The 26,891-nt window shown below is 41.3% G+C and overlaps 1 long non-coding RNA gene across 2 annotated transcripts in view; it reads left to right on the top strand.

Moving 5' to 3' along the window:
- The first annotated feature begins 438 nt into the window (after positions 1-438).
- LOC113961735 overlaps positions 439-26,891 on the top strand; it is a 32,791-nt gene continuing 6,338 nt past the window's right edge. Inside the window, exons 1-3 of one of the 2 annotated variants that reach the window (XR_003532368.1) lie at positions 439-1,007; positions 7,782-7,862; positions 9,633-9,820. This is a non-coding gene — a long non-coding RNA (uncharacterized LOC113961735). Of the gene's footprint in view, positions 1,008-7,781; positions 7,863-9,632; positions 9,821-26,891 lie in introns of those variants that run through there. The other variant, XR_003532369.1, reaches the window with a different exon arrangement.

The following is a 26,891-nucleotide window of genomic DNA, read 5'->3' as shown; positions in this document are numbered from 1 at the left end:
CCCGCCGCGCCGCCTCCCGGGCGCTGCGCGGGGCGGGCGGGCACAGCCACGTCCCGGGCGGGGGCTGCATGCGGGGTAACAAAGCCCCCGCGCGGGGCGGGGCGGGGCGGGCTGGGCTGGGCTGGGCTGGGCTGGGCTCCCCTCCGCCCCGCTCCGCCCCGGGCCGGGCGGCGCCGGGTGCCCATCGCTGTACCGCAGCCGGGCTGCCGCTGACGAGGGGCGGGCAGCGGTGATGCTGCCCGCGGGCGATAAGCAGATGAGGGCGATAAGGGAGCCGTCTGTGGCCAGGCGATAAGGGGGCGGGGCGGGAGGCCGGGAGCGCGTCCTGGGGGGAGGCTGGGGCGGGGCCATGAAGCGACGGCTTAGGGGTCGCCGTGAGGGGCAGAGGTCACTCACCGAACGCTGCTCGCCGGGGTCTGTGGTCGGGGTGCGGGGGGGTAAGGGACGGTCGGGCCGGGCGGCCGGAGGGGTCCAGGAGGTGGTCCCGCTGGACAGTAAAGTACCGCGGGGAGCCAGGGGCAGGTTTCCGTGTTAAGGTAGCTTTGAGGAACAGGAGAGCTGGGATGAAATTGCCAGGTGGGAAGCAGTGAGGGGTGGTGAGGGTATTGGGATGTTCCTGTGGCACAAAGCAATGGTGAAGGATGCACCTCTCCCTGGGGGGAACCGTGCTGCTGGTATCGGGGTGTGCAAGGCGTAGAGTGTCCCTCCCAAGGGAGGGACCGAGCAGGGCATTTCTTCCTGGGAAGAGATAACATGCACTATCCCTAAACTCTGGAGGTCCACTAGAAGTTAAAGATCGAGTGTTTTGCTCTGGCTTCATCGCCTGGGTTTGTTCTCTTGAAGTGCTGAGAAGCATGAACTCTGATGGGAGGTTCTCCACAAGATGCAGGAGATTTGTAAACCTGTCCTCCAGTGTGTACCTGGTACAATGGTTGTGTCCTCACCTGTAAGAGCCGGGCTATGTCTTTCCATGGACAGGACTGCTGACTATATTTTCTCACTACCCTGTGAGTCCATTTTGAAAGCTCTGGCATAAAATTGTTCTGTACCTTAAGCACCAAGTACAAGAAATATGTACAAATTACCAGGTCAGCTGCCGAGGAACCTTCTGTAGGGCATCTTGAAATACTTGCTTTTAGAGCTCCAAACAAAAGGTCGTGGGAAATGAGGGGAAATACATCCCGGTTGCCATGGGATTTGATGTGTCCTGGGAACTGGGTATAACCTTTACAGAGCCTGGTAGAGGATTGCAGAGAGAAATGTTACTTCTCCTGTAGTGTTCTGTGTGCTGTTCTTCACATGAGATCATTTCTGAAGGCAAAATGCTTGAATGGAGTATTTCTGTCAAGCTCAACATTGCCCCAAATGCTGAAATGTTGATTTCCTTTAGGAAAAGCAAGCTAAATGCGTATCCCTGCTTCTTCCTTCTCTCTTTGAAACTAATCACCAGCATCACTTCATGCAGCCTTTGTTAACTTCTGCAATACCCAAACATATATGTCTCTGAATAAGGATTTTCTCTTGAATGGAGACCTTAAGCACTGCTGATTTATCACCTCAATAAGGTTTTTACAGTTTTTATTACTTTTGTCTTTTACCTGTGTGCAAGTGGTGGTTGGTAGAAGTTGACTCCTTATATCTAAAGAGGCAGCAAAGCCTGGGTCAGGAATAAATCTACATCCTCTGAATGGATGCATTTTGTAAGAACAGTTCATAAGCTCCCATGTCCTCGGTCCCTTCAGCCCCAGTGCTCCTCAGTTCCTCTACAGACATGGGACTGGAAGGGTACCAGTCATGTAATGGCACAGGCATAATGGGGGACATCATCTGCATTGTGATTGAGTGGCAGGTGTGTTTCCAGTAACAGCACTGGGGAAAGAACAGGGTGCCGAGATTTTAAATGCTTCTTTTAGAGCCATATTGCCTTCCCTGGCTAAAACTAGGCACAGCTGCCTGTAGAAGCAAGGACACTCGTTTTGATTCAAAGCTCCAGCACTAATTCAAGATGGTAGTTCACATTGCCTTCTGTACTTGTGCTTTTCTACCTGTAACAGGGAAATGCTAATAACCCTGACTTGCAGCCAGAGATTTTGTAAAGATCAGTTGGCATTTTTGACACTAGCAATTATTCTTTCTTAAAAATAAAAATATTTTAGTAGAAGTGAAATACAATGCTTGTATGTTTAGTGTCTTAAAATATATTCTTGAATCTCAATTGGAGGAAATGTAGCTGATAAACATCAGCAGGCCACAAATTAAGGTTTATTAAGGGATTTTTGCTTCAGTTTGTATTGGTTAATTATTAGGCAGCGCCCCTCCCTTCTTACCATCACTCAAATAATTGGGCAGCAGCAGAGTATCAGTATTATAAGGTAATGCCATGGCACTAAGCTTTGTTTAGCTGAAAAAGGGAGAGCACAACCATGCCAAGTAAGCCAGTCCCTGCAGTGGGGACTGAAAGCAACTGACGTGACAGCAGAGGACAGAGATTTCACTTCCTTTTCTGCACAGCTTGTGCTTCCTTGCTGTGTGTGAGAACTGTTACACACGCAGGTAAACCCAGATACCAAACCATGGCTAAGATATTAAGGAAAAGTTTATTTCAAAGTTGGAAACCCTAAATACACCACTAAAATCACACAGTGGGTGAAAGAGTGCCCCCAGGCCTGTTTTCTGGTGCTTTTATAACAATACCTTTCGCATGCACATAACTTCAAGGCCGTGTTCTCCTCTGTTCTTTTATGGATCCTCTTTCTCTCAGCAAGGACCTCACAGCATATTATCTTTACACAGGAATCCTAATTCTCAAAACAGGCAGATAATAAACATCCATGGGTGTAATAAATGGGATTTTCCTGTACCGATCTTTTCCCCGGCCTAGTTTTCCTAGCAGTGAAAACTTCCTCAAGCAAGAACTCTTTATTCTCCTCAAATAAATCTTCTGCATATACCTTCCTGTCCCTACACCACAGATGCTGTTACCCGCAGTGCAGGCTGCATAGTGGGCTTTAAACACTGCCTTTAATTTCTGGCAGCACATTATTGTGGCTAGGATGATGAGAGACCAGAAGATCATACAATTTTTGTTAAATAAGAGCATAAATCTTTCATTTGCCTATGCTCTGTAGAGGAAGACTATGCAGAAACTCTGTGTGTATCACTCCTGAGAATGGTTTAAATGGGTGAAATTTTGTTAAGACAGAGTTAAGTTTTGCTGTTAGTGAAAAAATAAATAACATTGGTAAAGAATTGAAATCAAGGCAGAACTTATATTTGATAAAAGTATGAAAGTGGTGTAGACTGCACTAGAAAAATAAATTCTCTCTGTTCTTCAGTGTGAACTGGGAATTTTGTCTTTACTAGAGAGGATCCAAAATTAGTTTTTGTGAACAAGAGTGGTGAGTGATACTGTTGACTTCATTTTATATTGTCTTTTACATTTTGATTAATATTTAATTTTTTTACTTCTGACAATCATTTGTTGTTATGCTATTCTTTTGCTTTTTGTCTTTTTTTTTTTATCTTCAAATACAGTGTCTTCGTGAACTTGCATAGGAGCAATTCGAACACTTAGTGGAGATTTCTTTTTCTTTATGGTGATTTTAGGCCACTGTTTAGTTAACATACGTTTTCCTAGTGTGAACTGGAACATCTCAATGATCTTAAGGATTTTTTCCAACCTAAATGATTCTATGAAACACTGAATGTTGCTTAGAGCATGAGTAGGGATTGTGCTGTCTTTATTGACCTTGGCCTAACTCTTTGTGATCTTCTTCTCTGTGCCACTAACTTCCTTTTTTGTAACTGTTTCAGAGTGGGTTCCCTTTTCTGTATTCTTGAAAGAGCTCTGTGAAAAACCTCATGTGACAAATCAGCATGTTTCTGACTCTATTTCCCAGAGTTTATTTAGCTTTGAAGCTATTATCTAAATCCATTGAAGTTCTTTCAGTGTTTTTAACATATTAATTCTGTTTAATTCTCTGTGTCTTTGGAATGCTTCTTTCAAAAGCACCTGTAGTTTTTCTAAACTGATTTTTCGGAACTTTGCCATTGAGACATTCAGTGCCTCTGTATCACCCTGGATAGCTTGTAACATACTTTGTAAGGTCTCTTTTTACCAAGAAGAATTCCTACGTCTCACAGATTCCTTTGCACCTGTTGGAAATCTGTAGGAAAATTCTGGCAGATTCTCATATTTTCATTCAGGCTTGACTCTACCGGGTAAGAGAGGAGGTGAGGAGCAGAAGGGCAGGAAGTGAGGTTTGCAGCTGCCTGACTGTGTCTGGGCCCTGCAGTGTCTAGCTAAATCCCATTGCAGAGAGAAATGGGCTGGGAGGGATGTCATGGTGGAGTCCAGGATGGCCTTGACCTGACAAGTTAGCAGAGTTGCTGTGCTCAGTGGAAGGATGGGGAAGAAACTTGTACAGCTTTTTAGTCGCAAATTCTCTATGCAAAATCATTACATGAGATATGGTGTTAATTTGGATTCACAGTACTTATGTTTTATGAACATATTTACATGAAACCTTGGGTTTTGTATGGAATAAGTGGGGGAGCTGACTTTGTTAAGTCTAGTGGAAGAGAAGCCTGAGATGGTACAGTCTTTAGATATAAAAATATTCCTGAAAAAGAGGTATGTCTTACACTTCTAGGATATATGGGACAAGAAATAATATATCTTTAAAATGTTATGTGAAAGAGTCAGGTTATACATTAGACAAAACTTTGCAGGGGACAGTGAAAGACTGGAATAAACGTCCTCAGCAAAATACAGGGTCCATATCATTGAAGTGTTTCAAGCATTGTTCATCAGCCATCAGTCAGGAATCATTAGAGTTGGACTCAATAATCTTAAGGGTCTTTTCCAATCTAAATGATTCCATGATTTGGTTAGAGTTGATCATGCTTTTGAGAGGAGGGGAGAGAACCTATATGACCTGCTAAAATCCCTTATGACCCTTTCTTTTGTGCCTGAGAATCACTGGCCTAATGTATTGACTACTGAAGGTGGGAAGTTTTTGCCTATTTGAAAGATTCTCTTGATGCTGAAGTAAGCAGCTAGCTTCTGTGAATGACTTTTACTCATACAAACAGCCTCTTTGATTCCAGTTGCTGCACTTAAATGAGAGAAATGGTGTATATCAGGGTGGAACACCAGAGCACAGTGGCTCAGTGTCAGTTTTTGCTTTCTATTACACTTTTTACATATTAAGTGAACTGCCTTTTTCAAGTGTTTGATTTGTTGTTTGGTTTTTCTTTTTTTCTTTTTTATTTCAGTTAGAGTGTTGAAACTCACTGTTTAAGTGGTGTTTGTGTGTTTTTTCCTTTCTTTGTGTTTAGTTTTCTCCAGCTTATAGTACTGCCTTTAGCCTACTCATAACAAATGTCTTTATGTGAAATTCTTTGCTGTGCAGAAACCCTGATGAGATCAGTGTAGTGCTGAGCAGTATGCATATGCTACAGTAGATCTTTGCCCCAAGTGGGAATTCTACCTTTGCCCCTAAATTTTCTCTTGCCTTGGCTCTAATCAGGACTATCTCTGCAGATAGTAGCAAAGCTTCTTTTACTTGATTACAACGAACCTGTAACCTTTAGTCTTCCAGCTTGAAGCCACTCCCTATTATCTTGTAATTATGTGCCCTTGTAAAAAGTCCCTCTCCAGCTCTCTTCTAGCCAATCTCCTTTAGGTACTGAAAGGGAGCCTACAGGAAAGATCATAGACTAATATGGTCTTGCATCAAACTTCACTGAAAAGACGTCAAACAGCTAACAGGTATAAAGCATTCTACTTAGCTGGGAAGGAAAAGGGGCTTTGTTTTCTGAAGTGAGTGGAAAACTCTTGTTTTAGCAATCGCAAAGGAGTAAGAGCTTTCTGCTATATGAGTGCTGAACAGACATTGTTAAAACCTAAAGTTACACTAGAAAAAAATCATTGCAAATAGTTGTACCTGCTTTAAAGTTCATTAACTTCTCCGGTGAGCTTTTGGATAAAGCTAGAATTTTATAATAAAATTCTTAATTTCATTTCTGTCTGTCTGATATTTTTTTTCTAGAGATGGAGAGGAAACAGACTTGATCCTATAAAACCTTTTTCCTGTTCTACACTGGTACAGAACAGACACTTCTAAAAGATTTAACTGGAACCAGAATAATGAATACACCAAAACATGGGGTATTTATTGAGGTTTTTTGAAGAACTCAGATCCCAGCTTTGAATCCCAACAATGCTTCATGTGAAATAGAAATTGAAATGTAGCATTTCTCACATCCAAACAGGTGTGCTGAGCTTGGTCTATAAAGTATGTTTTTCTTATATGGGTCAGAGTGAGCATTCAATTGTACATACAAAAGACACTACTCCCAGACTACTGAGGTCAGAAACTTATGTGGAGCCTTAGATTCAATTCCGTGTGCCAAGCCTTGTCATACATGCAATTTGCACTTTCATCTGTCTTATCATTGATGCTACAGATTGTCAGTGTATTCTGAAATTAAGGCCTCTCCCTTTTGGTTTGATCAGAAAATCTTCCTTGAACCTGAGTAACCTTTCTTAGCAAAAATTTGTTTTTCTTCAAGAAATTTCAATAACCTGGCACTTCCCAACAGCAAAGGTATTTCCTTAAGAATTTTTTTATAATTTTCTAAGTCAAGTTGGTCCTGATCAGTTTTCTCTTCACAGCTGGTTCCTTAGTGTCTTCAGTTCTAACTTTGTCATTTAGTAGTAATTTCTAACTTTGTCATTTAGTAGTAATAGATGTAATTTTTTTTTCTCCTGAAGCCTAGGATAAAGTTATTGCAGGAAAGAAACTTTCAAGTGCTGCATGGATTTTAGAGTTCTATGCTCTATTCCCTCCTCTCTGATACTCTGTTCTGTCCATGCTTCCCAAGTGTTCTTGTTTGTATGCCTGCAGCATCTTTGTGAAACATAAAAGTGCTACTCTTCCCATTCTGCAAATGGAGAAATGAAATAAAGAACTTCAGGAAGTACTTTTATTGTAGGTGAAATGAGCAGAGGTGATCACTGACCTCATGAGTCAGGTAATCACCTCCATGCAATGATATGTGAACACACCAGCACTGACTCTGGTTCACACAGGTGCAGCAGTGCTGTGCCATGTGTGTTCCCTGGCTTGAGAATCTGCAGCTCAGAGCACTCTCTATTGTTCTCTGCTGTGAGGTGAAATATGCCCTAAATGACTTGTCCAAGATCACACAGGAAGACACTGACAGAACAGGAACATAATGTGAGTTTTCTCTAAGCAGCAAGCACACCTGCTTTAATTTTGTTTCTAGGCTACATAAATTTTAAGTGAATAAAAATTATGTGCATATGGAAAAACTTCTTCCATATTTTTTTGAAAGTAGATTAATTCCTATAATAAGATAGGCTTGGAGGGGATTGATTTTGCAATAGGATTAGTTATGCAAAGGAAACTGTTTTTCACAGTTGGAAATGCAAATAAAATTTTGGTAGATCAGACTTCCATCTTGATTTGCTTTACTGCAGTTAGAGTAGGAATGCATCAATCAGTAGGACTGTATTGATCTGTATTGATAAAAAGTTTAATGAAAAAAAGGGTTTATTACTATTAAGAAATGGTGCATTCTTTTTGTCAGTGTTAATCTCCTGGTTCTTGATTCCCCCCTCCCCCCTCTTTGCTGTTACTACTTCATGGTCCTATTGTGCCCAATTTACTGTGCTACATGTTCCCTGGTTTGCTGAAACCTGCTAATCTAGTAATTATGCTTTCACACTCACTAATTAATTTCATTTTTTGTAGGTATCCTATGGAACATGCTTGATGACACACAGTGACATCTGTTCATACAGAGGAGAGATTTTATCACTGCAGATCTTGGAGGTAGGTTTGGGGTTACATCGAAGTTAAGGTGTAGTACAAAGAGCTGATTATTTTTTTAGCTGTCTGTGGACTGACAAGGTACATTATCTAAGGGAATATCTTATAAGATATATGGAGAGGGATGGCAGGTAAGTTAGCTTCATTGGGGTAGGGGTGTGGTGTGTGCCCAACTTAAATGCCTCTATGCAATTGCACACAGTGTGGGGAATAAACAAGAGGAATTAGAGATGTGCACATGCCTGCAGGGCTATGATCTTATTGTCCTCACAGAGATGTGGTGGGATGAATCCTATGACTGGAGTGTTGGAGTGGAAGGATACAGGCTCTTTAGGAAGGACAGGCAGGGGAGACAAGGAAGCGATGTTGCCCTCCATGTGAACGACCAGCTGGAGTGCATGGAGGTCATCTTGGGAATAGATGAGGAGGTAATTGAGAGCTTATGGGTCAGGATTACACGGAGGGTAGGGACAGGTGACGTTATAGTGGGGATCTGCTACAGACCACCCAACCAGGAAGACCGAGCAGACGAGGCCCTCTATAGACAGATAGGAGCAGCCTCATGTTCACAAGCCCTGGTTCTCATGAAGGACTTCAACCACCCCAACATCTAGTGGAGGGACAACACAGGCAAGGCTTAAACAATCCAGGAGGTTCTTGGAATGCATTGGTGATCACTTCCTTCTCTAAGTGATAGAGGAGCCAATGGAGGAGAGGTGCTATGCTGGACCTTGTGCTCACTAACAAGGAGGGCTGGTGGGGACGGTGCAGCTCAAGGGCAGCTGGGCTGCAGTGACTGTGGAATGGTGGAGTTCAAGATCCATGCGGCAGCAAGGAGGGCATACATCTAGCTTACTACCCTGGGCTTCAGGAGAGCAGACATTGGCCTCTTCAGGGATCCACTTGGTAGAGTACTGTGGGATAAAGCCATAGAGGGAAGAGGATACTAAGAAAGATGGTTGATATTCAAGGACCACCTCCTCCAAGCATCCCAACAAAGAAGAGGTTGGGCAAAAATGCCAGGAGGCCTGCATGGATGAGCAAGGAGCCCCTAGACAAACTCAAACACAAAAAGAAAGCCTATAGAGGGTGAAAGCAAGGGCAGGGAGAAATACAGAGAAGTTGTCTGAGCAGCCAGGGATCTGGTTAATAAAGCTAAAGCCCTGAGATAATTAAATCTGTCCAAGGATATCAGGAACAGCAAGGAAAGCTTCTATAGATAACACTGGCAGTAAAAGAAAGATAAGGGAAAACATGGGCCCTTTCTGGAAGGGTGCAGGAGACCTGGTTATAAGGGTCCAGAAAGCTAAGACGATCCCAGATATGGAGGTAGAAACTGGAATACTTCATTGAACACGCGAGTGCAATTTAAGGGTCTTGGGGGCTGGATGAGATATGTTAATTAGGGGATGGCTTTATGTTAACTAGAGGATTACACAGGTTTCTGCTACAGTTGATTAATATTTCCCTTAACCAGGACTACATGGGAGGGAAGAAAGCAAAGGGGTTTCAACACAGTTTGATGACTTCATCTCAAAGTCCTTCCTTATCCTGCTGGAGGAGCCAGGTTAAACCACATGGTTGTACATCAACAGGTCTTGTGAGGAAGGTCCAGTCTTTCAGATTCAGGGATTTCTCTCAGCCTCTGTTGCCCAAGGTTTACTGCATAGACCCACCAAGCTCCTTTCTGCTGACAGCTGGGTTTTGGCTCCTACACCTGGTTACCCAGAACAATGAGAAGGCTGAGGTATTCAAAGGATTTTTTTTCCTTAGTCTTCCCCGGCAAGTGCTCCAGCCATACCACCCAAGTGACAGACAACAAAGGCAGGGACTGAGAGAATGCAGAACCACCCACTGTACAAGAAGATCAGGTTTGAGAACAACTAAGGCATCTGAAGGTGCACAAGGTCATGGGACCTGATGAGATACATGCGTGGGGCCTGAGGGAACTGGTGAGGGAAGTGACTAAGCCACTATTCATCATATTTGAGAAGTCATGGCAGTCTGGTGAAGTTCCCACTGACTAGAAAAGGAGAAATACAACCCCCATTTTAAGAAGGAAATAAGAAAGACCCAGGAGAATAACGACTGGTCACTATCACTTCATTGTCAGGAAAGACAATGCTGCAGATCCTTCTGGAAACTATGCTAAAGTACATGGAAAATAGGGAGGTGATTGGTGACGGCCAACATGGGGATCAAATCGTGCCTGACAAATTTGGTGGCTTTGTATGGTGGATGAGGGAAGAGTTACTGGCATCATCTACATGGACTTTTGCAAGACATATGACACTGTCTGGCACAGTGTCACACATCCTTGTCTCTAAACTGGAGAAACATGGATTTGATAGGTAGATCACTTAGTGGATGAGGAATTGACTGGATGGTTGCACTCAAAGAGTTATGGTCAACATTTCAATGTCCAAGTGGAGACCAGCGATGAGTTTTGTTCCTCAGGGGTCTGTATTTGGACTGGCACTGTTTAACATCTTTGTCACTGACATGGACAGTGGTGTTGAGTGCACTCTCAGCAAGTTGGCCAATGACATCAAGTTGTGTGGTGCAGTCAACACACTGGAAGGAAGGGATGCCATCCAGAGGGACCTTGACAGACTTGAGAGGTAGACCTGTGTGAACCTCATGAAGTTCCACAAAGCCAAGTGCAAGGACCTGCATGTGGATTGGGGTAATTCCAAACACAAATACAGGCTGACGGAAGAATGGATTGAAAGCAGCCCAGAGGAGGACTTGGGGATGTTGATGAATGAGAAGGTTGACATGTCCCAGCTATGTGCACTTGCAGCCCAGAAAGCCAACTGTGTCCTGGGCTGCATCAAAAACAGCATGGCCAGCAGGTCGAGGGAGGTGATTCTGCCCCTCTACTCTGTTCTAGTGAGTGAGATCCCACTTGAAGTAAAGCATCTATCTCTGGGGCCCCCAACATAAGAAGGGTGTGGACATGTTGGAGTAAGTCCAGAGGAGGCCACAAAGATGATCAGAGGGTTCTGAAGACAGGCTGAGAGAGCTGGGGCTGTACAGCCTGAAGGAGAGAAGGCTCTGGGGAGAACTCCTAGCAGCCTTCCAGTACCTAAAGGGAGACTAGAAGAGAGCTGGAGAGGGACTTTTTACAAGGGTATGTAGTGATAGGATAAGGGGGAATGACTTCAAACTGAAAGAGGGTAGTTTTAGATTAGGTATTAGGAAAAAAGTCTTTACTATGAGAGTGGTGAGGCACTGTAACAGAGAAGTTGTGGATGCCCCATGCCTGGAAGTGTTCATGGCCAGGTTGGATGGGGCTCTGAGCAACTTATTCTAGTGGAAGGTGTCCCTGCCATGGTGATTGGTTGGAACTAGATGATCTCTAAGGTCCTTTCCAACCCAAACCATTCTATGATAAGCAATATGCTGCAGGGATCAAGGCTCACACTCTGGGAGTATAATGGACTTTGCAGAGGCTTGAGAGATGTTACTTTCCACCCAAGTTGTTCACTTTATACTGTTTGAGTTGGAAGTTATTTGGACTGTTAATAAGTCTGTGCCTCCAACTATGGAGTTGATCTGTTTGGGGACCCCTGGTGGCCTAGTGGTTAGCATGCGGGACTCTCACCGCTGCGACCCAGGTTCGATTCCCAGTCCCCCGGGCAGATGGAGCTCGTTAGCCCTGTGAGGCCATCCATCTATGAGAAGGTCACTCTAAACAAACCTACGTCCTGAGGACCTCACTGCCATTGTCCAAGCTTGCTTGGCCCCGGCAGATGAACCTTAGGATTAAAGGGTGGGCTCAGTTCAGCGCAGGCTGTGTCTCACCTAAAAAAATCCATTGCGCAGGCTGGAAAGGTAAAAGACCTTTCCCCAAATCTTCGTTCGCGAAGACTGGCCATTATTTATTATTATGATCTGTTTACTCTCTCCAACTGGAGGTAGTGATGAATCTAAGTTTCAGCTCCAAAACACCTTGTGTGTATTTGAAAGCTACTTCATGCTTACAAAGAGGCTGTGTTTGGGAAAAACTTTGTGCCCTATTTGACAGTTTGTTTCTCCGTCGTGATTATTTAGCTTTTTTCCCCCGGGAAAATTTACCGTGGTCGTGGACATGAAACTGAAATGGGATGAGTGACATCTAGTGGTCAGGAATGAAAATGTGCAGGATCACATGATTTTCCCACAGGACAATGAAAAGTAAAACAATTCCTAAAAATGGGCCTAGATTAATTTAGAATCTACAAAACTTGAAATTTAGAGATAAGTTCCCATCACTGCAACTTCTGTCAGCCTCTGTAAGCAGTAACTTTCCTGCTTGATGTCCAATGCCAAGGAATGAATTTGATATCTGGTGCCAAAGCCGGGTTATTCTCAACACACTCTAATGTCTTCTTGTGTCTCTGTCCCATTTCATTGTTTGTTTGTTTTTAGGAATATTTTTACATGGCTCTCCCTTTACCACAACCGGAATGACTTTAGGATCATATAATTTTGTGATTATTACTTTTTTTTTAGGCCATTGGAGGGAGGTCATCTCATTAATAGCTTTCTCACTTGTGAGAAAGTGATCAACTGTTTTGTAATGCTGAGAACCCAACTCTCTTATTTGTTGCTCTCAGTGTTAGAAGACACTGTTCGCAGTTCACTTCCACTGTTCATGGTTGACACTGTTCACTGTTCACTTCCACTGGAAGGATTCTAGTCCAGGACTGGACTTCCAACATCCAGACCAGGTCTCTGCTATCTCAGGGCAACCTTGCTGAATGGATTCTGTCTAAGGGTACAGAGTGGGTTACACCTCTATGATACTTGGTGGAGGAAATGGGTGGCTTTAATAGGTTCTTTCCTGTTGTAATTTCCAATGACTCTTTTTCTAAGCAACTGGACCAGTGTAACTAATCTTGCTATCAAGTAAATACTTTGGGACAAATTTCAGCTGTCCAGTTGCCACTGAAGCAGGAGCTAGATAAAATCTCTGTCACTCTAGGGCAGTGCTTGGCTTCTTGTGTTATACACTATGATTTCTGGTTAAATTTGTAATGCTGAGAAATGAGCTAGTGTATGGTCATATTTTTTTAGATTTTGGTGATGAAAAATGTTGTGCCTTTCTACTGGCCTGGTAGGCTTCAGAGAAAATGGAAACAGATGTTTCCTCAGATCTGAGAAAGGAGTGGGCTCCACTGAAATTAGATCAATCTTTCTTGTCTGGCTTCCTGGGAAGTCACAGGCATACTCAGAAATCCCCCTGCTGACCAATTATATGAAGTTGGGTCAGTAGTTTGATTAGGTTTAGACTAGCGACCGCTGCAGTTGAGCCAGTAATTAAAGTAATCTGGCAAATTCTGTGCTCCAGAAGGCTTTGGGATGGATAGTATATAAGTACATATGTGATTATGAAAAATTTTGGAAAAAGAGGTGACTAGGATCAGCAGTAGATATGTCAATCCTTCCGGTCTCATGATTCTTTGACGGGGCCTTGCATACATCCGGTTGACTCTGCCCAGCTCTATTTCCTTTCAGGGGTGCAGAAATGGAGAGAGGAAGATAAAGGGATATGTGGCACATATGCTCTGTGTTAGTAACATGTCTGTCACAGCTGTGGGATCTGAAAAGAAAAGGAAGGAAGCAGGTGAAATCTGTTGTGCTCAGAGGAGGCCAGCATGTGTTTGAGTGCTAGCAAATGATAGATTTTTCCTTTAAAATTCTGTGTTCTAATACTGTGAGAAAGAGACAGGCATGTCATTGTTAAATACCTCCTTTATGAAGCCATAACTTGAGCTTGTTTTGTTGCAAGTTTTGTGGAGAAGTTCATACTATAACAGGGACAAAGCCTGGTGACATCATAGAGTTCCTCCAGAGTGGGAGTGTTACAGACAGGAGCTGTGTGTAGGGGAGAACAGCAAGGGAACTTTTCCAAAATCTTCAGTAGTTACAGCTACTGGCATGTGACAGAAACAATTCTGAATTTAGCTTCAATGCTCTAAAGGGCAGAAGAAGTTCTTCAATATGTATGCCTATCGCATTATAACTTTTGCACATGTTTTTAAAGTATATGTGGTCTGGCAGCAATTATAGGTGAAGCCATGCCAGCTGCCTCTCCTGCAATGAGTTCATCCTCTTGGGCCTACAGTGTCATTGACTTTCTCCTGCTGTGGCTTCATGCATAAAAGTGTAAGAAATGCCTTATTGTGTCAAATCTATGGGCCACCTAGACTAGTATTTCTTTTTGCCCTGGAAAGTAACATCAAGCGATACTGTATGGAGCTAGGATGATCCTTGGCCATTCATGTTGTACATCCCTCTCATTCTGCCCTAGAATCCAAAGTCACTGGATTAAGATCTCTGGGAGGTACACTTGTGGCCATTCCTGTACCTGTTTTGGAACAGCTGTCCATAAATAAGTTCTCTTTTTATAGCCTGCACTTTTTGTGTAGCCTGCTGATATTATTGGTCTCCTCAGTCTCACATCACCTGAATTTCACTGCAGCTATGTTTGCAAAATAAAATTATTGCTTTTGTTTGTTTGAAACCTATCTTTCACACAGTTTGAGTGAGAGCCCATAGTTCTAGTGTTGCAAGGTTTGGTGAGTAAGTCCTGCTCTCGTGTTCTTGACTCCCTTCATGATTTTGTAATTCTCAATTGTATCCCTCTGAGCCTGCATGTCTCCAAATTAAAGAAAGAAATCTCTCCTCATAATGCAGCTGCTCCATCCCCTAAATTCCTGTTGTACAATTTTTGTGCTTGCATGAAACACAAGTACTTAAATGCAGATACAAGTCAGTCTCTCAGTAGCTACATTTCCCAGCTGTCCGTCACAAGGCAGAGTTGGCTGCCCTGTTAAAACAGTCAGTGTTCACAGCATAAGTCTTTTTTGAGCACCTTCTGTCTGACCTTTTTTAAAACTGTAGCAAGCAAATTCCAAGAACGCTTGTGGGATGAACTGCAGCAGCTTTCTCTATTTGTGGGTGGATACTGCCCAACTTGCAGCCATCCCTATGGATGTCTAGCTTTTTCTTGGCCTGAAACCAGCTGTTAAAAAGGGTCAGATTCTCACTAGTTGCTTGTGGAGTTTCTGGTCATTTGGGTTACAGTGCTGGCCAGACACCCATTTGTACTTTTTCTGGTGGTTCCTGCCTTTCTCAGTGCTGAACAAGTAAAGTCATTTTTACTTCTTTTTATTAGTACACTTGCTGTATGTGATGGGATACCCATGCTGAGAATGTGGTCAGCTGCAGGAGAGATACAGGTAACAGCCACACTTGGAAGCACTTACACTGATTTTGGCTGGGGCACTGAAGAACTCTGTCTTGAGAAGTGGATCTTTAGAGGAAGTTGATGCTGCAGGCAGAATCTATTAGTTCACTGGTCTCTAAAAAGGGTGGAAGTTACATGCCAGTGATGTGGTTATGATAAAACTGGTTCTTATATGTTATCATTCTTGATTTCTGGCAGCTTATTATATATTAAGTTGTCTTGGTTTATTGAAAATAAATTGTTTTTAATCAATCAATTTATATAAATGGATGAGTTATTTCTTTTATTGATGACTGAGTAGCTCTTTTTGGGACCCATGTTGAACAAAGGTCCTTTTCTCAATTTTAGGTCCTGTAACTGATTTGACTGGATAGCGAAGGGAAGGCTGAAATGTTTAATTTTATATACTATTAGGAATTAAAGGGTGTAAAAGCAAAGATACCTAAAACTAACGCTTGACCTAACTAAACATGTATGACTAGTCTGGTAAGCAGAAGGCTGCAAATGGAAATTTGCTGTATTTTTTTCTCTTTTAGAAAAGTAAAGATTTAAAAAATGGAATGAGAGCTAGTGTTCCTTTTAGATATTAATAAAAATCACTGAATGTGTCCACTACTCTCCTCTTATTGTTGATTTTGCCATATTTTTGTGGGAATAGTGTGAACTACAACATTTTGCATTGCAATCACCCTAATTGTGTAAGTCATGGGGCACATTTCCCCTATCATATTTTATAAACACAGTGCTATGAAACCTGCAGCACCTAGATACATTCTGTATTGGAGTGTCCTTCTGTCTCTTAATAAGAATAATACTCCCCAGAGTCAATCTCCCACATCTCTAGCTGCTGCATTCTCACTGCCAAGAATGTAATCTTGTTCAGCCTTTGCACCAAATGGTATCCTGGAAGCTTCATAGGTCAAACTAAGAAATTATTACATGCCAGAATAAACTCTCACAGACAACTAGTAAAGAATAAACATATACACAGTTCCTTTACTCCTGATCTCACATCTCTTGTTCTCGAAACACTTTCTACATCTTAGGAACTAAAACTGTCACCGTAAACTGTAGACTCAGCATAGTTACTGTTTTCATAGTGAATGATAATCTTCCTTACCACAAATTCTTGCTGTTTCACACTGTCTCTTTTCTTGAACAGAAACAGACCAGCTGCTTTTTCTCTTGGATGCTTTACCAATGTCTGCCTAAGTCAATGCAAAGTTTTTGTGCTCAGCTGTACTCAGAAAAGATTTCTGTTCTTGCAGGCCTTATTTTTTTTTAATCATCATATTTTATCTAATAAAAACTACTACACTGGTTTACAAACTCATCTTAGAATAATAATTTGCAGTTACAGCAGTGCTAATGCTGTAAGGAAAAGTGACTCAGGGCAACTGCTCCCTCTGCTGTGTAATCCTCCTGCCAGAAGGTCTGCACTTGCAGTAGTCGTACAGCTTTGTATTTCATGTGACACAGTTATGTTGCTGGGTGTTGATGCCTTGTACATAGTAGAAATTTTGAGAAACCCTCAATCCCTGGCCTTTTGACACCAGAACATTAATTTCTTTAGTCACACCAGTGAAAAAAATCACATTTTTATATTTATAAGTATTAGCATAATAATAAAATTTTTGTAACAATAAAAAAGCTTTAAATATTTTGAATTCCACAGGGTATGATATTTATGCATTTTTTAAATGCAACACTTCTAGGATTTTTGTTTTATGAAGCAGCACTACACAAGGAAATTTTTGATTTAAATGAAAATGGAAGCATCCAGTACTTTCAGCAGATTTTCATGTACAGTAAATACACTACTCCTTGAGAACCCTCTGTATAGCATAGATAGTGTTAATAAAATTCCTCATTTGTATGTATGTAGCATAGACAGAGCTAATAGGCTAATAATTCCTTAGTGGTTTTGAGTTTGTGGGTTTTATTAGCTTTTACTGGTTTTATTTTGTTATCTTTCTTCTGTGAAAACTTGGTTTTTAAAGGATAGACAAGTGTCTCAGTATTGTTAATGGGATTCCTCTGGTAGACAAGACATGCTAAAAGGGAAACAACATTTCCTGGAATGTCATGCAACATTCTCTTGAAGCCTGTTTTCCAGGGGGATGCCCTAGGAAGAACACTCTCAACTCTTGCAAGTTCCTTGCCCTGGTATTTGTGAACTGCACTGTCCTAGGGGAGTGCAGCTTCAGAATGCTGTGGTTTCACGTATGACCCAGATGCATTCAACCTACAAAGAGCCTCAAATGTCTGAAACAAATATTTGTTCTCAGTGCTGCAGAGCCCTCTAGTATGTCCTGAGCAATCATTAGAAGGCTCTCAAGCTATAAAGATCACTTGCATTTTTGTGCCTTTTCTCTGGACCCACTCAAACTGGTCGATGTCCTTCCTGTGCTGAGGACCCCAGAGCTGGATGCAGCACTCTGGGTTGGGTCTCATCGAGCAGAGTAGAGGGGCAGAGTCACCTTCCTAAACCTGCTGGCCATGCCGCTTTTGATGCAGCCCAAGATATGTTTGGCTTTCTGGACTGCAAGTGCATGTTGTCAGTTCATGTCCAGTCTCTCATCCGCTAGCACCCTCAATTCCATCTCCTTCTCAGCAGCTCTCAATTCCTTCATACCCCCAGCCTGTACTGATACTGGGGGTTGCCCCAACCCAGATGCAGCGCCTTGCACTTGGTTTCGTGAGGTTCTCATGGGCCCACTTCTCAAGTTTGTCCAGGTCCCTCTGGATGGCATCCGATCTCTCAGGCTTGTCACCTGCACCACTCAGCTTGGTGTCATCTGCAAATTTTCTGGGGGTGCACTTGATCCCGATGTCTATGTCATTGAGGAAGACATTAAACAATACTTGTGCCAATACACACCCCTGAGGGACCACTTGTCACTGATCTCCCTCTGGACATTGAGCCATTGACCACTACCCTCCAACCAATTCCTCATCTGCCAAACAGTCATCCATCAAATCCATATCTCTCCAATTTAGAGAGAAGGATTGTCAAGGGCCTTACAGATATCCAGGTGACATCCATAGCTCTTTCCTTGTCCACTGATGTAGTCCCTTCATCATAGAAGGCCACTTCTTGTTGACAGATTTCCAGGTTCCACTGCAGGTTGGGAACTCCTCACAGGTGTATGAACACAGCATTTGTCATTTTGCAAAAATGCATGTGATTTATTCTGTTTCCTTTTGTGTTTTTTTTCCCATGGGAGAAAATCAGGCAATTGCTTTTTCCAGTGCTGAGTTATAAAGTACAAAGCTGATTCTGATGAAAAAATAGCCTATGATCTCTTGATAATTGATCAAAGCAGGCGATTTTGAACTTGTTTTAATCTATTATTTAAATAATATGCTAAATAAAAAACACACTTGATTGAACTTTGTTTTACCTTTATAGTTCTTAGTGGTTTTCCTAAAAAAAATTCATATTCACTGTAAACAAGTCAATTTGTAGCTTTTACTCTGATTTTCACAGGTCCGTCGACATTACTTCTCTCCTTCAGCCACTGCACATAGCAGTACAGTTCACATAGCACCACCTAATAGCTCTGATTTTTCCCAGAAATGTCAGATCTCCTGTGTGTGTGTTGTAAAGGCCTCTTCTGTGTGTTTCAATGGATTCTGTAGGTATTTCTGGATGTGGGGGTATAAATGGACACCAGAAGACAGTAAGTCAGAGAGGGAAAAGAGTATGCTAAGACATCATGTCTGAAAGTCTTCCAAAACCTAATTAGCTCTGGAGTCTCATAATGCTGTTGAATCCACAAGCCTGTTAATCAGCCATATCTGTTGAAGGCCACCAGGCCACTAACAAACACCAGGATCAACAATGGGATGCCTAACTTACACCACATCCAAGACAGTGGTGGCTGCTCTCTGCAGACAGGAACTACAGGTTGATCACCAGCTGAATCAAGGGACCACTGGAAACACTTTCTGAACCCCTGCTAGAAGCCCTTGTATCAGTAGAATCTTCTGCTTCTAATGTAATGGCTGGGATTGGCCTCCAAGCTGTTGTTCCAATCCAGGAACTCTGTGTTAGTGTGTTGGTGTGAGCTGTGTGAAGGGGATGTATTGCATGTAGTTATCTGCTATTGATATTAACAGCTTGATTTTATTATTAATAACAGCTTTATTTTTTAAAAAAGTGTTCTTGTAAATTTGGGTTATGATTTCTGTCTTCTTCCAACTTGATATTTTTAACATATACACTGAGTAATCCAGGCACACAGGTAAATCAGTGTAAGTTCCTCAATGATTCCTGGCAGGTAATGAGGCCAGAACAATCCTGGAGGGTCAGTCAGGGTACTTCAGCTGGCACATACAGGGTCTATATGTCGTAGATGGGACCTTCCTGTAATTCTGTTCATATTCATTAATAAAATTAATTGTACAGGCTTATCTAGACTGGTCAGGTTATAATAATGGCTGCCACATTTCTTAGATACTCAGATGTTAGGTTTGGGGTTTTTTTTGATTGGTAAATTGGATGTTGGATAGAAATTATAATTTGCTAAAAATTTGCAATAAAGTATTAAAATTGTATTAAAGTACCTGAAATATGTTAGGCACATCTACTAACTTTAAAAAAAAATATTAAAATGCAGGCATTTCATTAGTATTTGGATATTTTATTATTGGATATCTAAACCGTGAAGATCAGAAGCAAGAATGACATGCTGGAGGACAGAAAGTTTTATATGAAAGGAGGAAGGATACCAACAGGTGAAAATACTGTTGGAATATATATTGAAATAGACTGGAAGAGCAAGGCTTAAGTTTGCCACATTTTGGAAGTAGTAGATATCATTCTCTGCTCTCTGGCTTTTAGATATGACTGAAAATGGGAATATTAGTTTCATTCATTCTCAGTTCCCAGGTGAGTTTCAATTGTCACTGAGTTAATGCATCTGAAGAAAATCATCTCTTTTCACTTTCTAGCTAGCAAGAGAGAAACTAATTAAGGCATAATTTTTTGTACAACAAAAGCTGAAAATACTGGAACAATGAAAATACAAGTTTTTGTTCTGTGGTGAAGACTGGAAATACGCTTGCCATGAATAATGATGTTTTATAGTAATGAAAGACTACTATGTAAATTTGTATTTGTCAGAGCTGCAAAATGGAGACTAAGTACCAACTATGCTGCTAGTGTTATGCAGACCTTTGATTATAAAAGGCTGAATTCTGTAGAGCACACCAGTGCACAAGAGACGGGCTGGTTGGAGAAAAAACTCAAGACTTTTATTCCCCTCAAAGGCAGTTCTTTCAAAGAGGTGTTCAGCCTGCTGGGAATATCTGTTTCAACCTAGACATGCTTTTATTGTGTGCTTCACATAGGGCATAGTTTTAGCAGTCCCCTGAAAAATTTAAATCTGCATGAAACATGGCACAAGCTTGCAATGACAGTAGGATGGCTTTCAGGAGATCATAGAGCACCTTTTAATATTCAAGTGCTGTGACTGTGTATCTGTCAAAAAAAAAAAAATCTGTGGTGAAATCATTAGCCCTAAATTTTAATGGAAAAAGAAAAACCTGTAAGTTCTCCAGATCCTTACAGCAAGATTTCAATTGACTTTGAGGCAAGGATTTTTCTCAGTAATAAAACTAGTAACTGATTCAGTTGGTACAGTTATTACTTGTTTACGTTTTGCTGAAAGGTGATCTAGAAAAGCATAACATGTCACTCTACAATTCTCAGCATGATCCTTATAAAGAGCCATTTATGGGTAACCTTAAAATTTCAGGGAAAAAATATTCTATTTTATTAGCTGAATATTTAGTTTTCCTTATACTATTACCAGCATAAGTGCAAACACCTTACAATTACTGGAATTATTCATGGTGTGCAAAGCTGTACAAGACAGATGAAAAGCTAATTTTCCTATTAGGTGTTTCTCGTTTATTCACTTCACCCTCATGTGAATTAATCTAACACTAGGCACCAAAGCATCAAATGTGATAATAACTAGTGGGGGATGTTATTTTCTCATATTGCTCACCTATTGAAATCTTAAATGAAAAAACCTTATAGAATCCACCTCATGAGGTAACCCTTCACTGACAAAAAGTCAGTGTTAATTCAGTATCTTCCCCCTGATTGATCAAATCACTGTAGGAAACTGAGCAGGGACAAAACTTGCTGCAGGCCTCATAGTGATGAAATGCTTCCCCTAGGTGAATAATTCCAGTGTTCACAGCTCAAAGACATGTGTGGCAGATCTGTGAGGAGAAACAAGGTGTCTAAGAACACCAAGTTAACCCCATAAAGGGAACTCTAAAACAATGATGAGTCGCGTTATCTTCTGTGATGGCCACAGGTACTCCTTCTCCTGGTCATTTTGTTATACCCTTCCTCCTTGAATAAATTATGAAGTGCATACGTATTAAAGAAAAAGTGTTAAATGTTGCTTTTTTAACCTAATTTAAAATCTTTATAACCTATTTGAAGCCATACTTTTCCAACATCTGTAACTGAATTCAAGCTCCTGATCTTTCAGGCTTGCAGTTTGAGTGTGCTGTTCCAAGAAATACAAGATTAGCATGAGAAGAAGAGAACTGTTGACACCAAAATCACAGATTTGCTCACTCCCTTTTGTTCCAGACCAAGCATCATCCCTAGAGAAATAATTTCTCCTTCGTGTTCCTGTACAAATCAAATCCATACACAAAGAATTCTTTCCCGATGCTCTTAACATACCAGCTTTTCATTCTGAAGTTTGTGGTCCTCAAGACAAATATCAGTGTTGTGCATGTCCTTGTGAATCAAAAGACCTTCAGCTCTGTGGGGTTTAACCTGTTTTACTTAAGGGAGGCATTGCTGCAATTGTATCTCAGGTTTCTTCCCTGTTTTTCCCACATGATTGTGTTTTGAGACTGAAGACAACTCCATGATGTGCTATGGAGGGTGGGAATTTGGTGACTAATGACTTTTAATTTCTTCTGCTGTTGTGTGGGTCTGTAAAAAGAGAAAATCTTAGCAAAGCATGCTTGTCAGTAGCAAGGTGAAGTTTGGATAGGGTGATAGGGCCCTTCCAAGTCTTGTCGTACCTGTCTGTCTGAGTTAAATGACACCTAACCTTGGTCAGGCCTGGAAGGACACTTTTCGTTCAAAAAAAGAAAAAAATGTACACGGTGATAAGACCATTTCCTTTCTCACAGCGTCTCCTTTAATGTCAGGCCTGAAATATGAAGTCATTAGGGGATATTAAAACAGTGCTGACAAACTAATTAACAAAAGACATTACGCCGGATGGGCTCAATTTATCCTTTTTAATGGTTCTTATAAATGGGTGCCGCCAATTAAAATTAATAAAGATTTACCAGCGATTGCCCAGCATACACTGTTAAAGAGCTCCACTGAAGGTCGCCTTAAAGTCAGCCTTGTCAAAGCTGCAAGTTCAGCTCCCAGTACCAAGCCATGCCGAGTTATTCTCAGTTATGGTTTCCCAGGCAGTTTCTCTTTCTTTGTGTTTGGCTGAAGTTTATACACTTCTGTCTCTGTCTCTCTAAGTCCTCATCCATCTGCCCTTTGACTCTATTAAAAAGTATCCCCCCATGCACTATTAGATTTGTTACAGTTTCACAAAGGAGAATCTCAATAGTCAGTATAATGAGAACTTTGTTCTTTCCAAATCTGTTACGAAGAAATCCTTGACAAACAGCTTTCATTTAAAACCACTCTTTATTTTCCGGCTGTCAAATTAAGGTATTAACAGTGTCCCTGCTTGGGGGCAGAGTACGGATGACCACGAATGCCCTGCGTGGTTATAGCTTTGTTCAGCTAGACCAGACTGAATTCTACCAGGGCATGCTCTTATGGCTTCCAGCATTTCACCATGTGTAAGTGATTAGGCATTAAAAATGTGAATTAGGAATGCATCAAGGGAGAAGTATGCTAGTATCCCAGTGACTAAAAATTGGTGACAAATAGTAACTTCTTTGCAATCTGTCCACCAACAGGAAAACAGCTAGGTAGACTAGCCGTGCAGCCACAAACAGAACCTCAGCTCATCTCTGAGGTTCTGCCCTCCATTTCCATTTTGTAAGGAAATGGGGTAGGTAAACTGGCTGAATACCATTCTTTTTTTACCCATACTTCCTTTGATAGAAATGTTGTCAGAAAGACTGCTGTAAGTGGCTGGATGGAGATGCAGCTGTAGCTTTTGCTGAGTTGTGTTGGCAGGTCTGTGCTGATCTCTGTGTCATGGGCATGTATTGGCTGTAATGGGCAGGAGACAGACTGTGGTAGAGGGTGGAAATGTCTGCTTAAGAACTGAACTTTCACTTTATGAGAGTATAGAGCATACTTACCTGCACTAGAATGTTCATTATTTTTCTATTGCTATGAAAATGTGATTTGAATGATTTGGCACAATCTTTTTGTGTTGGTTCTATTAAGGATTCCTCAGAAGGCAGAACTGCTGTTGTCTTCTCATGCACATTTAGAACTAGATTCCCAGTGCGAGATGGCAAGACATGCTAACATTTTTGGAGAGTAGCAAACAGTTCCAGATTCTTTACTCTTAAGTGCCTGGTGAGTGACTGCTATATACTGGAAAGATGAGACTAGAAATGGTATCCTCTGTTCTGTTCTTTGTAAAAATACTGATGAAGCGCAGTAAATTAACAGTTCAAATAAAGGAAAGAGATCCATGGGAGCAATGGAAAAGGCAGTGTTACATGAGCTAGAGAAACAGCTCGACTGATTTTGTGGGAAACCACCCCAGGTTGCCATAGCTTGGGCAAAGTGACCCTGCTGAGTCAGTTGATGAAAGTTCTGGGAAATGAGATGAATTAGATCTCTGAGAACTTTGAGAGAGGTGAAGCTACATGTTGTTGTAACTATCTCACTGGAGCTAGTTTCTTACTTTCTTTACTTTTGCCACCTAATTTCCCCATTTTGAGTATGCTAAGCACATACAGGAAGTCTATATATTATATTCCAGCAGTGAACATGTCATCCTCGTGAAGCTTAAAGGACATGATAACAGAGAAAAGATTTTCAAATTTTCTGAGGAGGAAGTAGGGAGGGGGTAGGAAGGAAAGGAAGGAGAAAGAGAAGAAATAAAATTGAAGAGGAAATGAAGAGAAAATTAAACTGAAACATTGTTACTGAGTAGCATCTTCCAAATTGCTCTTAACCCTTGTGTGAAATTTTAGTAACTCCTTTAGACAAACACTGATATTTTTTTTCCTCACTTACAAGCACTATTCTTTGGCAGAAAGGTAGATTATTTTTTCCAGTTAGAAGTATGACACATTAGGACTAGGGGTCAAACTTTGGATTTTGGAAGCAAATTTTCCACTCTATTGAAAAAAATCAACTGCAAGATTATAGGGTTAGAAATGTGAGTCCATTCAAGGGTTTTCAGAAATGACTTGTGGTTTCAACCTATCTGAATTTCTGTATTTATTTCTCTTATATATGCTATGTGAAAAGACAACAGGCATAGATCTGGAGCACAGACAAGGTACATTGTTATGGCAGTTGATGGGAAACCGTGAAGCCATTATTCTGAGTGGAGAAGGGCCAAATCTTTTTCCAGGCTTCCTGTAGAGTGAAGCTCTCATCTATGGCTACATCTGATAGTTTTAAAATACATCTTATTTCAGAGTCCTCAGAGTTCCTCTTGAGCTGTCTGAATACCTAAAAGCCCCAATAGCAGCAACTTGATAGGACCAGTTGCCCAAAGCACATTCTCTGTTGGCTTGTCTAGTAAATCCATATTTAAGTTGATGAGAAGAAGGTATTTGCACACCACTTCAGCAGAGATTTTAGTAGCATGCAGACTGTACTCTTCCTATTCCACGTTCCTATAGTGTTGAAAATATCCTTGAAATAAGTATTTTCTTGAATTCTGTTACTATCCCATGTCCAATTATACTTAGTGTCACAGGACTATAAATTGTTTACTGTCTCATAGTAAAATTTTGGCACAGATATTTGTGACAGAGGTCTTAATCTTTGTAAATCTCCCTAAATGTCTTCTTCTGTGCCATGTTAAAATAACCACAATCCTTTAGGCTTGTGATGCCTAATAACAGTGCTTAGAACAAAGATTATCTTCAGGTAATTAATTTTTCCTCTTAATTTTCTCTCCTTTATTTCTGATACATATGTAAACAAGAGCTTTGTAGTGTCCCTGTAAGCTGTTTCATGTTTAGTATTCAGTTTTCATGTGATTCTGGAGAAGGGAAAATGCAGAAAGAAAATGCGTCCTCTAATTTAAGAAATATTCAGCTAATGGCAAGTTATATGTATTTTGGGTGTTGAGACTTCTCTTACCTGATCCCCTAACTGCCTTGTAGTGGAGGATCCACCTACTTGGGACTTTACATTTTTTTTCTAGCTTTGTACTATTCAATCTTCTTCAATTCACAGTTGCTTTGCAGGTTTGCTTGAGCTAAATCCCCACTAAAATAGCAAGGTAAATGGGTAGAAAAAACCCGACAGGTAAGGACCAAAAGTGAAAAGCAGTAGAGCATTGTGATTTCAAAAAGTCTAAATAGCAGCAAAGAAAATAGCATGTGAGAGATTTCACATTGTTATCAAGGTTTGTTCCTAAAAACAGTGGCTATTCTGGAGCTTTCTTGGCTTCAGCTCCTACGGTGTGCAGAGCTGAGGGGACACTGCAATTAACAGTGGAAATTCTCTCAGCACTTCTTTGGATCTTTGCATACTGATGGGCCATATCACCTAAACCCCTTGGTATCCTGGAATCTTCTCATTCAATTAACTTACAAAAATCCCTACTCTTCAGAAACAGCCATATGTAAGCTGCAGTCTTCTCTGGCTTGAAAGTGGCACCACTGAAGTTTGTTTGTGTACATTTGGGTATGAGCTCTCATCTTTCCATATGTAGTGACTCCCAATCAAACTTATTCAGGATATGTTAAAGGGGAATATTGGGGTGTATATGTTGCAGCCTGGTTCCAGGTTGCAGTTTTGCAGTTTTCTCAAATAACCCTGCGCTGAGGGATCACCAGCTTTTGCCTGCTCTCACAATTAATCGTACATTAATCGTGCCCTCCCTAATTCCTGCTTCAAGATAAATCTCTTGCGCTCTCATTATTTGGCTAATTGCTGTGGGTTATATGGCAGTCAGTTGCTCTTTGGCAGGGAAAGATTAATGGAGGACATTTCCTTTGTTTTGATTTCATTTGCTAATTGCTGTATGGAGAGGTGGCTATGTTAATTCATCCTCTCTCCCTGTTAGATAGCAGGGTTTTGTTTAGCATGTGCTGGGAGAGGAGTAGGTTGACAGGAATCCTAAATGTTTCTTTGTCTTGCTCTGTGGATTTGGCAGGGGGAGGTTTTCAGGCAGTAGGCCGGTTTTAGCAGTTCATAGACTGGGTGCTCATATTCTTATGTGCTTTTTGTATGTTTCCAGGCATAGGATGTGCTAACTATAGGTGCACAAAATGAGGAATAAAAATTTTTCTGCAGTTTTTCTGGGGGCTGAATCATCTGCTTGTTGGTCTCTTTATACTTCTATCAGACTTGTGGCAGAAAGTCAGAACCCCACTGAAAAGCCCACGCCTTTTAATTGAGCATGTATGCCACCATTCTGGCCCCTGACAAGACGCGAAGTCAGACCCTGTGAGCAGCTAAGTACCCAGAAATTGAGTGTTGTTACTAGCTCTGTTTTTATTAGGTAATTTAAAAACAACTGTCACCAAATGTGCAGTTCTCTCAGCTTTAGGTAGATACAGAAATCTGAGGGAAATGGACAGATAATTGAGCCATTCACACTTGTTTGCCAGAAAGGAGTCCAAGG

This window comes from Neopelma chrysocephalum, unplaced genomic scaffold (assembly GCF_003984885.1).
Source record: "Neopelma chrysocephalum unplaced genomic scaffold, ASM398488v2 Primary Assembly neopelma1_24, whole genome shotgun sequence".
In the NCBI taxonomy this organism is placed as follows: domain Eukaryota; kingdom Metazoa; phylum Chordata; class Aves; order Passeriformes; family Pipridae; genus Neopelma; species Neopelma chrysocephalum.
Note: the sequence above shows the minus strand (reverse complement) of the source record. Positions and strands in the feature narration are given on the sequence as shown.